This window comes from Mytilus californianus, unplaced genomic scaffold (genome assembly GCF_021869535.1).
Source record: "Mytilus californianus isolate M0D057914Y unplaced genomic scaffold, xbMytCali1.0.p SCAF_25, whole genome shotgun sequence".
Taxonomy (NCBI): Eukaryota; Metazoa; Mollusca; class Bivalvia; order Mytilida; family Mytilidae; genus Mytilus; species Mytilus californianus.
In genome coordinates, this window is record NW_026262674.1 from 1493041 (window position 1) to 1508847 (window position 15807).

At 33.8% G+C, this 15807-nt stretch overlaps 1 long non-coding RNA gene across 1 annotated transcript; it reads left to right on the plus strand.

Annotated features, from left to right (window-relative positions):
- The first annotated feature begins 458 nt into the window (after positions 1-458).
- On the plus strand, positions 459-3026 carry LOC127732513 (uncharacterized). Its single transcript, XR_007996284.1, has 3 exons — positions 459-567; positions 1932-2041; positions 2907-3026. It is a non-coding gene; the product is annotated as an uncharacterized LOC127732513 (long non-coding RNA).
- The last annotated feature ends 12781 nt before the right edge of the window (positions 3027-15807 follow it).

Below are 15807 nucleotides of genomic sequence, written 5' to 3' on the forward strand. Positions count from 1 at the left end.
CTAAATGTTTTCTATAAAATATTCTGACATACACATTACTTAATAGTCTTACTGATATTTTATTCAACATTTTACGGATATAAAAATAACATTTTATTTAAACTTTATTCAAAACCCCACAAACAACGTTTTGTGGAATTAGCTCGTTTTTTTTCAGGATAAGATGTAGTACTACATTTCATCAATATCATGACAAGCAAGATACTATGGTTGAAATCCTTAATTGATTTCTTGATGATCCTTGAAGTCAGATTTTATTCCTTCTTATATTAAAATTCAAAAGAGTCAACATTAAATTAAGCAATTATGTATTAATAAACAATCACCTTTCTTTAATGTTTATTCATTTCGTTCGTGTATATTTTAGAAATTAAGAAATGAAAACTGTAACTGTACAAAGTTCAATTTTCGTATCGTTTATATGCCTTACGGAAAACCGACCTTTTCCGGAATCGACTTTGTTTTATCACCAGAAATGATTTTGAAATTTGAATTTCGAAACGAAGACACAGGATATCAACAAAGAGAGCCAAGAAAATTGTTTGTTACGCGATATATACTCACTTGGTAAGAATGATTAATCTGTTAAGATGAAACTTGTGCATTCATTGTTTGTGTTCAATCATAATCGGAACCAAATTACATCTGTTTCTGGAGGTGTGGATCAAGGTTTTGAAAAAAGGGGGCCCCTGCCCAAGGCAAGCAAACGTTTGGAGTGATACTTGTAAATAGTCTATACATTTATCTTATAAGTAGCTCCATAAGGGGGTCGGGGCCCCTAAATCCGCCACTGTTCAAGCATCTACGTACACCAATTATGAATTTGTTCATTGATATAAAAGAATACACCTTATCGCTATTTGTCCGCCATTACTGGACATCACACAGGTTCCCGTACAATTTCGACGTCATAATACAAACTATCTGACGCCACAATGGAAAAGTGATTGTTGTATGACGTCAAAAGTTCAAGCGGGACAGATTCTCGGGTCAGGCGGGAATAGCGATAAGGTGTATTATAAGGATATGTGGCTTGTGTGTTTGATTGCCAATACACTTTATCGCTATTTGTCCGCCATTACTGGCCATGGACATCACAAAAGTTCCTGTAAAATGTTGACGTCATATTAGAAAATATTTGACACCACAATATTAATTGAAAGTAATACACCTTATCGCTATTTGTCCGCCATTACTGGACATCACACAACTGTCACAAGTTCCCTTAAAATTTTGACGTCATCATAAAAAATATCTGATGCCACAATGGAAAAGTGATTGTTGTTTGATGTCAAAAGTTCAAGCAGGATAGATTCTCAAGTTCAAGCGGGAATAGCGATAAGGTGTATTATTGTATGACGTATGCTGACGTAAAAAGTTCAAGCGGGACAGATTTCCAAATACTGAAATAGCGATAAGGTGTATGAGACAGCTATCCACCAGAATTTAAATGACTTGGATAAAAGAAATTATAGGTCACTGGAAGACTTTCAAAACTGAGAAAACCAATGCCATATAGTCCACTTTGAAGCCTTGACAAACAAATGTTAAATTTTTCTCAACACAATTGAAACAAAACAACTAACTGCCTACATTAAATACACATTATGAAAAAGAAATTTGACAGACTTAAACCAACAACAACTATTGCAATAAGCATGACTCAATACCTTGTTTCCGAGGCACACAAACAAGTTACAATAACACTAATATAAGCACCATTTGAATATGGAGATCTTTTTTTCTAGTAAAATCAGTGTATGTATGTATTTGCAAAACAGTAAATTAAATTTCCCTTAACAGCTTAATGAACATTACAAAGACTATGTAAGACTTCAGTACAAGGAAGATAATATAAACTGTTGCTTAAAGTTATATTTATTGCTTCATACACACAATGTACATACAATGTATCTTTTATTTTTTAACAGGAGCTAAAAGAAAAGCCACAAAGGACAAGTTCAATATGCATGTTTACAATTTGGAAGTGGCGCAGGTTCTTTGGAATGTCTACAACCTTTCAGGAGAATTTTTTTTTGAAGTAAGATTTTCATACAGAATTACTGTTATTCCATATTTAATTCAAATATTTAGCATAAACAATGCATTACATTCAAGATTAAGGGCATACAATACAGAAAAGATATCTGGATATTTGAATAAAAAATTAATTATTTTTTTTGTGACAAAATAGAAACAAGTTGTTTATTTAAATCAATCTTTTAGTCCAACAGTGTGCTTTCATAAACAACATATTTGCTTTCCTTTGAAGTATTTCAAATACATATAAACAACTCATTTAATGACATCTGTGTGTTTCTCGGAAGTTAAGTTATATTATTATCATCATTGCGAAAACAATGCGTAACACTACGATAAGTTATTATGTGCCTATAGTATACTTCTAGGACTGTATCATATGCCCTTAGATACAAATGACAAGTTATAAACTATGTCACTCTACAGAGTTTAACACTTAAAAAGGACAATAAGATGTTTAATGACATTATGTAGCAGGGCTTTTAAAGGCCCCTACATGATACAATGCATTTAATGAAAACTAAAAAAAAAACAAGAAAAACAACGGCCTGATTTATACAAAACAATAAAAGAAAAAAAATATGATAGACAACAATCAACGAGTATAATGACTCTTGACTGGACACATATCTAGTCTAAAGTTTTTTATGTGTTTTTTTTTTAATAACTAAATGAAGTTCAGCGTGGCATATTGCTCTCTCTTAACACGGTCAGCCATTTATCGTCCCCTTCCGACAGACTATCATTGTTATTTGTTTCAAAACTTTAAGGGGGAGGGGATGTATATCCTTCAGGCAACGTGAATCGTTCTATAATAAAGGAATGTGCAAGAAGTTTATATATGAATGTAAGATTATTTTTTTCAGAAGCATGGCACAGCAAGAAAAAGATATAAGACACTACAAGACATTCCAAGTGATTTTGAATAAGACAATTGATTGACTTTTTCAATGTATTCTTAAATAAATCAAATAGTTGATGTAAAATGGTGTTTTGTTCTCATCTCTTCAGCCAATTATCAATGATTATTGACTTAAGATGAAACCCTATTAGAAGTGTAGAGTTTTAGTTTAGAAGGAGAAATTGTATTGAAAAATCTGAATTTGGGACAGAAGTTTTAGTCAATGTAACTTGATCTTAAAAATGTGTATAATGTTTGCATAATGTCCAATGGCATATATGTCATGCATGTTCAGGTTGACATATGCATGATGTGTATAAGATACATGTAGGTAATAAAAGTTGAGAGTGAAAAACTAAACATTATACCGTTGTGGTTGGAATGTGGGCTTTCTTGCACTGTCTGTCGTCTGTCCACCTATATTTGTCGGATTTTGTCCAACAAATATTTTCATCACTGTTTTTCCCAAAACTGCTGATAAAGATGAGTTCATATTTAATGAGCTGCTTGCTAGTGATGAACTGTGATGTGTGAACATTTTTGTATCTGGCACCTGTTTCCTGTTTGCTTATACATTGTATTTCAAAATGTTGAATGTTCTCAAATTTTTCATTAATACTTTCATTAGTAATGCTGATGAACAGAATGACTTCATATTTGGTAAGTGGCTTGACCATGATGAGTTGTGTCTGCCATTTTGGATGTGTCAAAATTTTGTAGATACTTCTTGTTTTTAGAGACTTTGAATTGTGAATTTCATATGCTTAGCAAAACAACTGATTTAATCTTGTTTGTATATAGAATTTATCACTGTGTATAAATTAATTTAACTAATGATTTGTTATTTAAAAAAGCAGGAAACTCAACCAAAAGTACAGAAATTTTTATATTGATATGATCTAGATATCAACCAAAAAACATCTTCTTAAAACATTTTGAAAACATTTTTAGGCACAGTCTCACTTGCAAGAAAACATCCAAAAAACATTTTTATAACATTATTTGATGTTCATGATGTTTTTCAAACGTTCAGAAAATATTTCTGGAAAATATTTTTTAAAAGATTATCAAAATGTTTTATACGCCATTGTTTTTCACATTATCATGATATTTCTTTACAACATTTTAATTATATTATGCAAATATTTTAGAAAATATATTAGAAAACGTTTTAGCGATATATATTCTACCATACATTTAATGTTTTTCTCGCGTTTTTTTTGTGATAATTTCATGACATTAGACACAACATTTTAAAAACATTTTAAAGATGTGTTTGTGTTTGCTGGGATGGTCCAGATAGGCATAAGTATGGTTGAGTGAGGTGCGCAGCATAAATTGGTTTAACCCGATAGCATTGTGTGCCTGTATTATATCTGTCTATCTGGCACACATATGGTCCAGATAGGCATAAGTATGGTCGAGTGAGGTGCGCAGGATAAATTGGTTTAATCCGATAGCATTGTGTGCCTGTATTATATCTGTCTATCTGGCACACATATGGTCCAGATAGGTTTAAGTATGGTTGAGTGAGGTGCGCATGACAAAATATTTTAACCCGACAGCATTGTGTGCCTGTATTATATCTGTCTATCTTGCACACATATGGTCAAGATAGGCATAAGTATGGTTGAGTGAGGTGCGCAGGATAAATTGGTTTAACCCGACAGTATTGTGTGCCTGCATTATATCTGTCTATCTGGCACACATATGGTCCAGATAGGCATAAGTATGGTTGAGTGAGATGCGCAGGATAAATTGGTTTAACCAGACAGCATTGTGTGCCTGTATTATATCTGTCTATCTGGCACACATATGGTCCAGATAGGCATAAGTACGGTTGAGTGAGGTGCGCAGGATAAATTGGTTTAACCAGACATCATTGTGTGCCTGTATTATATCTGTCTATCTGGCACACATATGTTCCAGATAGGCATAAGTATGGTTGAGTGAGGTGCGCAGGATAAATTGATTTAACCCGACAGCATTGTGTGCCTGTATTATGTCTGTCTATCTGGACTATGCACTGTTTATTGTTGTTTGTTTGGTTTTTTTTTTCGTTTGTTTTTCTGAGGAGTTGGTGATTAGTGTGGACCGTCGTTCTGGTCAATACGTTTGTTCCTGTTGTCCTTTTAAGCATTATTTAGGGTTTTGTAGTTCGCTTAACATTGCCTAATCAGCTAGAAATTCAAGACATAATAGTATGCAAAACATTGAAATGATTTATGATGCTGATGATAATAGATATGTGTTTAATGTCAAGTTTAAAATATTACATCAATATAAGAACAGTAAAATTTACTAGCATGAATATACACCCTGCCGTGTACAAGACCGACACATTGACTTGCATTTTAACGTGCTAGTGCACAATGTAACAGTCTGCAGGTTGACATGTCAACCTACTTGGACATACAGTTCTGACTCAAGGCAGACCCGTGCTTGTTGTTACTCTCCGCATGCTTAGCGGAGAAAAAGTAAACACAAAATTTCTTTGAGTTTGACAAGGCTGATTTTTTTATGCAGAATAATCAAGTTTTATTTGGTAGTAAAAGGGAGGCAATAGATACAAAAGGGACTTTTAAACTCATAAGTCGAAAATAAACTGACAAAGCCATGGCTAAAAAGAAAAAAAGAAAAAACAGACAGACAACCGTACACAAAACACAACATAGAAACTAAAGATTAAGCAACACAAACCCCACCAAATACTGGGGATGATGTCAGGTGCTCCGGAAGATGAGCAGATCCTGCTCCACCTGTGGCACCCGTTCTGTTGTTAATGTTAGAACAAACCCCGTGATCAGTATTAATCATTAGGTCATATTCGGGAAAAGGAGACAGGGTTGTAGTTACGAAAATTGGAAAATATTGATTTAGCGTTGTTTGTTTAATGTCCAGTGTCTTATATTTCAAGCAAGAACAAATAAACAATGAATACAATAAACAAGTTGTTTGAAGGGATCGTTCGGGATGAAGGTAAAGGAAATGTGGACTGCCACTTGAAAACGTATTTACATTGAAATTATCGGAATTCCATTGGGGACTAACTGTGCACCACTTATTGACCTGTTTCTGTATTGTTACGAATTACAATTTATGACTAAAATCAGCAAAGACCCATCAAAACAACATCTGATATATTTAATTAAATTGTCTTTAGAAAAATCTCATTGCAAATTTATTTGATGTAACTTGTTTAAAGCCCTTTTCTGTAACGAAAAAGGAAAGTATGCTAGATACACTTACTGGAAATGTGAAGATATGACTGAAGCTTTAAATTTTCTCCTGGACAACATATATGTACGTTTCGGCGATAAAGTGTATCGACAGGTAGTAGGTATTCCAATGGGCACTTATTGCGCCCCTTTAATAGCAGATGTATTCCTATATTGATATGAATCACAGTGTATGGCCAAAATCAGTAAAGACACGTCATTGTTACATTTGGTTGACACATTCAACAATACCTACCGTTATCTTGATATTTTTTCGTTGAATAATCCAGAGTTCTCTAAATATTCTACCGAAATTTACCCAAAGGAACTTACATTAAATAAATCTAACTTAAACAGCAGTAGTCGTCCTTTTCTAGATTTAGATATTTCAATTTCTAAAGGGAAACTCCATACAAAAATTTACGACAAAAGAAACGATTTTTCATTCCCTATGGTTAATTTTCCTTTTTTAGACGGTGATGTTCCTTTGGCTCCATCATACGGTGTTTATACATCACAACTCGTTCGTTATGCCCGTGTGTGTAATGATGTCATAGATTTTAATGAACGTAATCAATGCATCACTGGTAAATTATTAAGTCAGGCATTTCGTTACCATAAATTACTAAATTTTTTACTAAATTCTTTCATAGATACAAAGATTTGATTAGTAAATTTGACTTTACCTGTAGAAAACTTATTAAAAACGGTATTTCACATCCTAAATTTTACGGTAATATTGTACTAAAAGCGCGGAAATCACTATGATCCGTGTAAACTAACGAACCCTTAAACAAACTTATTAGTAAAGGTTATTGTATCAATGTTGTAATTAGATCTTTGAATATTGTTTAAATTGGCACAAATATCGATCTTGTCATCAACAAATAAAAACATAACTAAATTTGTATTTTTTTCAAATGGTTTTCTAGGATGTATAAATACACATTCACGTTCATTTTTGTCGAGCCTTCGACTTTAGTCGAAAAAGCGAGACATAGCGATCCTACATTCCGTCGGCGTCGTCGTCGTCGTCGTCGTCGTCGTCGTTGTCGTCGGCGGCGTCCACAAATATTCACTCTGTGGTTAAAGTTTTTGAAATTTTAATAACTTTCTTAAACTATCCTGGATTTCTACCAAACTTGGACAGAAGCTTTTTTATGATCATAAGATAGTATCCAGAAGTTAATTTTGTAAAAATAAAATTCCAATTTTTCCGTATTTTACTTATAAATGGACTTAGTTTTTCTGCCGGGAAATATTACATTCACTCTGTGGTTAAAGTTTTTAAAATTTTAATAACTTTCTTAAACTATCCTGGATTTCTACCAAACTTTGATAGAAGCTTGTTTATGATCATAAGATAGTATCCAGAAGTAAATTTTGTAAAAAAAAAATCCATTTTTTCCTTATTTTACTTTTAAATGGACTTAGATTTTCTGCCAGGAAACAACACATTCACTCTGTGGTTAAAGTTTTTAAAATTTTAATAACTTTCTTATACTATTTTGGATTTGTACCAAACTTGGACAGAAGCTTGTTTATGATCAAATGCTAGTATCCAGAAGGAAATTTTGTTTTCTTCCAGTTAACATTACATTCAGTCTGCAGATAAAGTTTTTAAACATTTATTAGATTCATTAACTAATCTGGATTTTTACCAAACTTGGACAGAAGCTTCTTACAATCAAAAGATAGTATCAAGAGGAATATTTTTATTGATTTACTTCCTCATTTTTGTTGAGCCTGCGATTAACAGAAAAAGTAGGCGAGACACTGGGTTCCGCGGAACCCTTACGAATTTTCTATATATAGACTACTTTATCTGTATATAACATTATACATATTAATTAAAAGGTTAAATCCCAACTATCCTATTGCCTGTCGATACTTTTATTTGGCATGATTGCACAAGTCATGTGTTCTTTGACTGTCCATGTCGTTAAAATACTAAATCCCTAGGAGGACGTGTTTTAGTTGATTTTAGTCTCTGATGAAGGATTTTTTTATTATTAATTATTTTTGGCTTTTAACTAGCTTTCAGTAACTGCGAGTAGTCTCAAATTGTACTTTCGTGTTAATTTGACCTGTTGATACAATTTGTAATGCATTTTTGTTATTTAATGTTTACTTATTTTGTGTTATATCTCGTCTCACTATGTTAAATATATACCACCTTTGAAAAGTATTAAGTTTCACTTCTGTTCTCGTACTATGAACAACATTTTATTTATTTTGTACAAAATATTTCCGTATTCCATGTACTCCTGACAACAAAATTATTTTTATTTACCTGTGTACGCTATTTTATTTAACGGCATTTTGTCCAAGGTTATAGTTGTCTTTCTGATATTGTTTTACATCTCACCCCCTTTTTTTAATTAATTTTGTATACATTGTGTCATAGATCAAATTTATTCGTTCAGATTATGTTTACTTGTTTTTGTTAATACGTCTTTTGATTGAGTTAAGCCATTTCAATTGATATTTTATAGTGTGTCTTTCTTTGTTGTGATGTTGCACTATTATTTCAGTTTAGGGTGAAAGTTAGCGCCTGTTACAACGTTTAAATCCGCTGCATTTGTTTGCACCTGTCCTAAGTCAGGAACCTGTTGTTCAGTGGTTATCGTTTGTTGATGTGGTTCATAAGTGTCTCTCGTTTCTCGATTTTTATATAGATTAGACAGTTGGTTTTCCTGTTTGAATGGATTTACACTAGTCATTTTTGGGGCCCTTTTATAGCTTGCTGTTTGGTGTGAGCCAAGGCTAGGCATTGAAGGCCGTACTTTGACCTATAATAGTTTACTTTTACAAATTGTGACTTGGATGGAGAGTTGTCTCATTGGCACTCATACTACATCTTCTTATATCTATGTTCTTCTCGTATATTTTATGATGGTATAATACTAAACCCTTAACGGGAGGGATTTTGCTTGATTTTCATATGATGAAGGCACAATCTTCCAATCAGTTTAATTGATGTCTGGAGCTGGCATGTCAGTAACTGCTAGTAGAACTTTGTTAATTTATGTATCATGATCATTTTGCTTAGTTTCTTCTGTTACCTATTCTGACATCAGACTCGGACTTCTTTTAAACTGATTGCGTATTGCTGTGTGTTTGCTTATTCTACATTGGCTAGAGGTAAAGGGGGGGGGGGGGGGGGTTGAGATCTTACAAGCATGTTTAACACCGCCGCATTGTTGCGTCTGTCCCAAGTCATTCTTGTATGTTTTTTTAAATATTTAGTTCATTTATATTTTTCGGATTTTAGTGTGACTTCTATTTTCGCTTTACTAATACACATTTTTGTTTAGGGGCCTGCTGAATCCCGCCTCCGGGTGCGTGAATTTCTCGCTGTGTTGCAAACCCATTGGTGGCTTTGGGCTGTTTTCTGCTCTTTGGTCAGGTTGCTGTGTTTTTGACGCATCCCCGTTTCCATGGTGATCCGTTTATTTGGCATTAAGAACATCAGTTGTTCGACCTGCTAGTCAAATGCGTTTTGTTAAAATATACTTTTTCACTCATTTGGTCTTTTGGAAAATGTTGTTTGTACTGTATTTAGACCCCTCTACCAAGAAATTTGTTTTGCATGAACACGTATAAAAGTTGCGGTTTTTATCCAACGCAATCATAGTTTTGAACGTTGTTTTCAATTTATTGGAAAATAATGAAAAAAACTAAAATCTCGGGAAAATATGTAATATCTTTAAAAAAAATCAAATTAAGTGTACGACACAAAATGACTCACACATTATTCATTTTTAAACAAAACTTGCCATTGCCCATTCCGGTGTCAAATGGTTGAGTCCTATAGCTAAAGTGAAACATTACTTTGTTTTGATAACATAAAGGTTCCATCGCAGCACCGTCCATTATATCAAATGAGAGATAATAATGTAAACCACACCAATTGTCTGGAATATAGATCATATGACGTCGGCCTTTTCTGAATCTTTATAATTCTTACACGAATATATCAAAGAACCTTTGTGAGCACGCTCATATACATGTATACCCCACGCCCCACTTTGTCAATGGGCAACTCTGTGTTTTTGTTCGGTGTATTTCTATTTGTATCCATCTGATGAGGTAAGCCTTTTCAACTGATTTTGATAGTTCGTTCTTATGTTGTACTGTTACACCACTGTCCCATGTTAGGGGGAGGTTTGGGATCCCGTTAACATGTTTAACCCCACCACATTCTGTATGTATGTGCCTGTCCCAAGTCAGGAGCCTGTTATTCAGTGGTTGGCGTTTGTTGCTGTGCTACATATTTGTTTTTCGTTCATCTTTTTGTACATTATCATAAATTAGGCCGTTAGTTTTCTCGTTTGAATTGTTTTAAATTTGTCATTTCGGTTCCTTTTATAGCTGACTATGCGGTATGGGCTTTGCTCATTGTTGAAGGCCGTACGGTGATCTATAGTTGTTAAATTCTGTGTCATTTGGTCTCTTGTGAATGGTTGTCTCATTGGCAATCACACCACATCTTCTTTTTTATAAACAAAATCTCAACAGATTTGCAAGTTGAAAGACTCATAATTTTATTATATATAATGTCTGCAAAGCTTCAAATACAATACATGGTTGTCTTTACTCTATTCTAATGCCGAATTAGCCAAGGTCTCTGACAGAATGGCAGTGATCCAACTTTTCACCACAAACATCAGGGTTAATTCTCGTGAGTATGTGCTTTACTCTTTTCTAACAAGTTCTAACTTACTGTGACAAAATCAATTTTCACATTTATCACATTTTCAATTTTATCACATATATATCACATTTTAAATTTTATCACACATATCACATTTTAAATTTTATCAGATATATCACATTTTAAATTTATCATCATCATGTGACCTTTGTGATTTCTCATGTGTACTCGTAAGCTACTTTTCCACCCAAATTCTTTACCACATACATCACATTTAAAAGGTTTTTCGCCAGTGTGTGTTCTCATGTGTTGTGGTAAAACCCCGGAACTTGCAAATCCTTTACCACAAATATTACATTTATGCGGTTTTTCACCAGTGTGTATTCTCATGTGTTCCTTTAAATTATAACTCGACCTGAATCCATCACCACACACATCACAATAATGAAGTGTATCACCTGTGACTGTGTGGGTTCTCATGTGTCTCTGTAAGTCCAGACTCTTGACAAATCCTTTATTACATATCTCGCATCTATGAAGGTTTTCATCAATGTGCGTTTTCATGTGTGTTTTCATGTTTTGTTTCATACTAAATTCTTGTCCACAAATATCACATTTATAAGGTTTTTCACCAGTGTGTATTCTCATGTGTAATTTCAAAAATGATTTCCGACTACATCCTTTTCCACATATATTACATATATAAGGTTTATCCCCACTGTGTGTTTTCATGTGTATTTTTAAGTTATAACTTTTATTAAATTCTTGACCACATACACCACAAACAAAAAGTTTCACAATTTCATTAGCATGTGTTTTCATGTGTCTTTTTAGGATCCAATTCTGACTAAATCTTTTGTTACAAAACTCACAATTATGAAGTTTATCATCATGATCCTCCATGTGTATTCTCATGTGTACTTTTAAATTTGATTTTACACTAAACATTTTACCACATACATCACATTTATAAGGTTTTTCACCAGTGTGTGTTCTCATGTGATTTGGTAAATGCCCTTTACATGAGAGTCTTTTACCACATACACTACATTCAAATGGCTTCTCATCAGTGTGTGTTCTCATGTGTGCATTTAGTTCAAAACTTATACTAAATGTTTTACCACATATATAACAATTGTGCCGTTTATCATCAGTTTGTGTGTTCACGCATGTCTGAAAGTTATCACTCTGACTAAACTCGGCAAAGCCTGCATCACTTTTGGAAAAAATATTTGTCATACACTCTAAATCGTTAGAATTATTCCACTGTTTGCCACCGGCATTCCAAGCATTGTCATATCTTACAGTCGGAGATCTTATGTGTACCTGCATGAACTGACCCGTAGCTTGATCAGCAGTATTTTCGTCCGTGGCCTGGTCAGCTGCATTTTCATCCGTGGCCTGATCAGCAGTATTTTCATCCGTGGCCTGATCAGCAGTATTTTCATCCGTGGCCTGACCATATGAGTTACGAACAGAGAAAGCAGTATTTCCATCCGTGACCTGACCAAAAGAGTTAAGGACAGAAGAAGCAGCATTTTCATTGTAAAATATGTTGTCCATTTCTGTCCTTTCTTCTGCCCTTTTATTTTGTATTACTGGCCTGGAGTCAATCAAGACTGAAATCGTAAAAAGGCTGCATTAATAATAATCTTATTATGTTAAAGAGTGTAAATTAGACATGTATATAGATATATAAAGATTGGGTGTTTTAGCTGATAACATAAGTCATTAATCCTTCATAATTGGTCAGAGCAAAGAAAAAGTATTAACAGGTTAAATATAGGCATGATAGGTACATTGGTATAACTTTTTATAAGGGGTAAGAAGGATTGAAAACTCGTGGTTTATCGTTTTCTCTTACGCGGCGAGATTTCGCTACTCGCCACTACTACTTGTCACTTACGATATCGGAACAATTATTCGGTATTTTTTTTATACACATGTTAACTTCTGTAAATTTTTAATTTCAGTCAATTGCTAAAAGAGGGGCCTGATGGGTTATTTTCGTTCTTCGTGATCGGCGCATTTTCGCTATCGTGATCCGTTTTTCTACAGATTTTTTTTTTTTATATTTTCGTGATCCGTGATCATGGAAATTATTTTCTGTGAACCGTGATTGACAAAAAAAATCAACTCGTGAATCGTGATGAGACCCCCCCCCCCTCCCCCCCCCCCATCAGGCCCCTCCTAAAACAGTGAAAAAAAAAATCATTCTTGTAAATGATGACATTCTTGCTATATGCTACTTTGCTTCTTCCGAAACTATCAATTTCGGGAAATAGGCGTTCCATAGAAATTTTGTAAACAAAGTAATTGTTTTCAAAACAGTCTGAGATATTGAATTCTCTATTAATGTTCTAAATTAAAGTATAAAGTATACACAGCAATTAAATGTAAATCAATAACGTGTCAAATGAACAGAGTGAGATGAACTCATCGCATAAGTTCAGAGTATTATACAATTTCTTATAACAGTGCATATCTTTTTTATTATTCGAAGTTTATTTTTATCTTTTTTTATAATTATTTAGAAGGGCTACAGGAGACAAGTTAAAATAATTTATGAAGTGCGATTGTAGGATAAATAATATGATAATAACATTACCTGGCTTCTTACTTAAACTGTCTAGTTTCAACTTTCTTTGTCCGGCATAAATTATTTTATAGTATCGTAATAAGAGCGATAATCAAAACAAGTTGCTATATTGAAAAAGCAATCGTGAACCGCTTAGAACGTCATATATTTAAATGACTTATTTGTTGTCCACGTAACAGTTCTGATTCTCTGATTTCACACTTACATACATTTTTTATGCTGGAATTTGCAGCTGGCACTGTCACACAAAAGAGGAATATAATTCACATTTGCGTTTGTCGAATTTGGAGACGGAGAAACAGGAAACTTTATTTACATTTGCAGATGTACAAATTAGAAATATATATATAAAAAAAAAAATTGTGGACCTGTTATTCATGATATTTGTACAATGGTGAAGAAAAAAAATCTTGCAAAACACAATTTTAAAATAAACAGAAAGAACTTTAAAGTACATTTTCCTGATACATTAATTATTTACATAAAAAAAAAGATGTTATATAGATTAAGGACTTTCACTCAGTCAATACGTTATAATATGGACCTTTTAGATTATATTGACACCCGGGCTGCGTCCTCGGTCAATATAATGATCTGAATAGGTCCATATATCTATAATGTAATATTAACCTCGTCAAAAGTCAATAATTGAAAAATATTCAATTGATATTGTGAAATTTTAATTTTTTACATATGTCTAGTGCATAACTTTTGTATCATTACACTTCGGTTGATGAAACTGTGTATGGAGATGTGCTGTTTGGGGAGGGGTGGAGTGTAACTACATAAAAATAACTTAAGGAGCAAAAGTACTGCTTTACTTTCGTTTTCTGCCATGGCATTGGCATTGTCAGTCTGTTTTCGACTTACGAGCGAGTTTGAACATCCCTTTTTGTTTTCGTTCGCCTCTCTTAACATTTTAATTACAAAACTGATTGGACACAGATGATGCCCCCGCTTGCATATCATATAAAGTTATAAAGGGACATAACTGAAGAACGGTGAAAGTGACGCTACCCAAATTTGTAATTGATCTGAGTTTTGTGGCAATAAGTATTGTGTATAAGTTTCATAACATTTGGTTGAGGCAAGCTAATGTTAGAGAACGAAAAAAAAAAAACAATTTCCATTTGTAAAGGGGCATTATAACTCTAGAACAGAAAAGGTGACGCCTTTAAAATTTAAACTTTATCTGTATTTTGTGGTAATAAGCATTGCAGTCTGATTAAAACTAGCACCCACTATCCACTTGCGTTTTCTTAATTTAAAAGTGTTTCATTTTTTATGTCGGGGACTTTTAAAGCCAACAATAAGGCGTGGGTTTTTTCTCATTGTTGAAAGCCGTGCGGTTGCCTATGATTGCTACTCTAACATCCATTTCATTTGAACTTTGGTGGCTATTGTTGTCTCATTAGGAACTAGACAATTTATATAAAAAAAATCTGAAACCCTCACATGTCGCACTCTGCCTGGTTCTTACAAAGAGCTGTACTTAAATGTTTAAAAAAGAATTGGGGAAACACCTAAACAAACGGAGTAAACTTTATTATTCATTTGCTATGTCAGACTTGAGCTACTGCCCTTTTACTTGAAATTTCTGTATGGGGACAAAATACAAGAAAAATAGAAAAAAATACAGGAACGAGCACTCCGTTTTAAAAATTAAGACCATGCAGAACTAACCCGAATAATTCAGTCGTTATAATCCACTGCTCTACGTGCACGAGGATAAAAGCTTATGTGAACGGTTACTGCCAGTCACCACTTATAAAAAAAAGAAGTGCTGCATATACCTACGCGTATTATCATATACAATATCATAGGTGCCTGCAGGTCACACCATACATTATCTGTATCAAATGTGCCTGCAGTTCTCACCAAAACGTATCTGTACCATAGATGCCTGCAGATCACATCACTTAAGATCTGTAAATAGACTATCATTTGAGTATGCAGGTCACACTGCTAATTATCTGTATCATAGCCCCATAGCCTATAATATGTGCCTGTAGGTAACATCTCGATAGATCTGCACCATACGCTATTAGCAGGTCACACTTTCATTTATATATCTGTATGGTAGGTGCCTGCAGGGCACATCACTTTAGAAATTTGCACCATATACATAAAAGGAAGATGTGGTATGATTGCCAATGAGACAACTCTCCACAATAGACCCACTGACACAGAAATTAACAGCAATAGGTCCCTTTACGGCCTTCAACAATGAGCAAAGCCAATACCGTATAGTCAGTTATATTAACGGCCTAATTTAAGTACAAATATGTACATGTAACACAGCAAAAAATGACAACCCATGAATTACCGGTTCTTGACTTGGGACAGGCACACTCAAAATGTGGCGGGATTAAACTAGTTTGAAGGCGCCAAC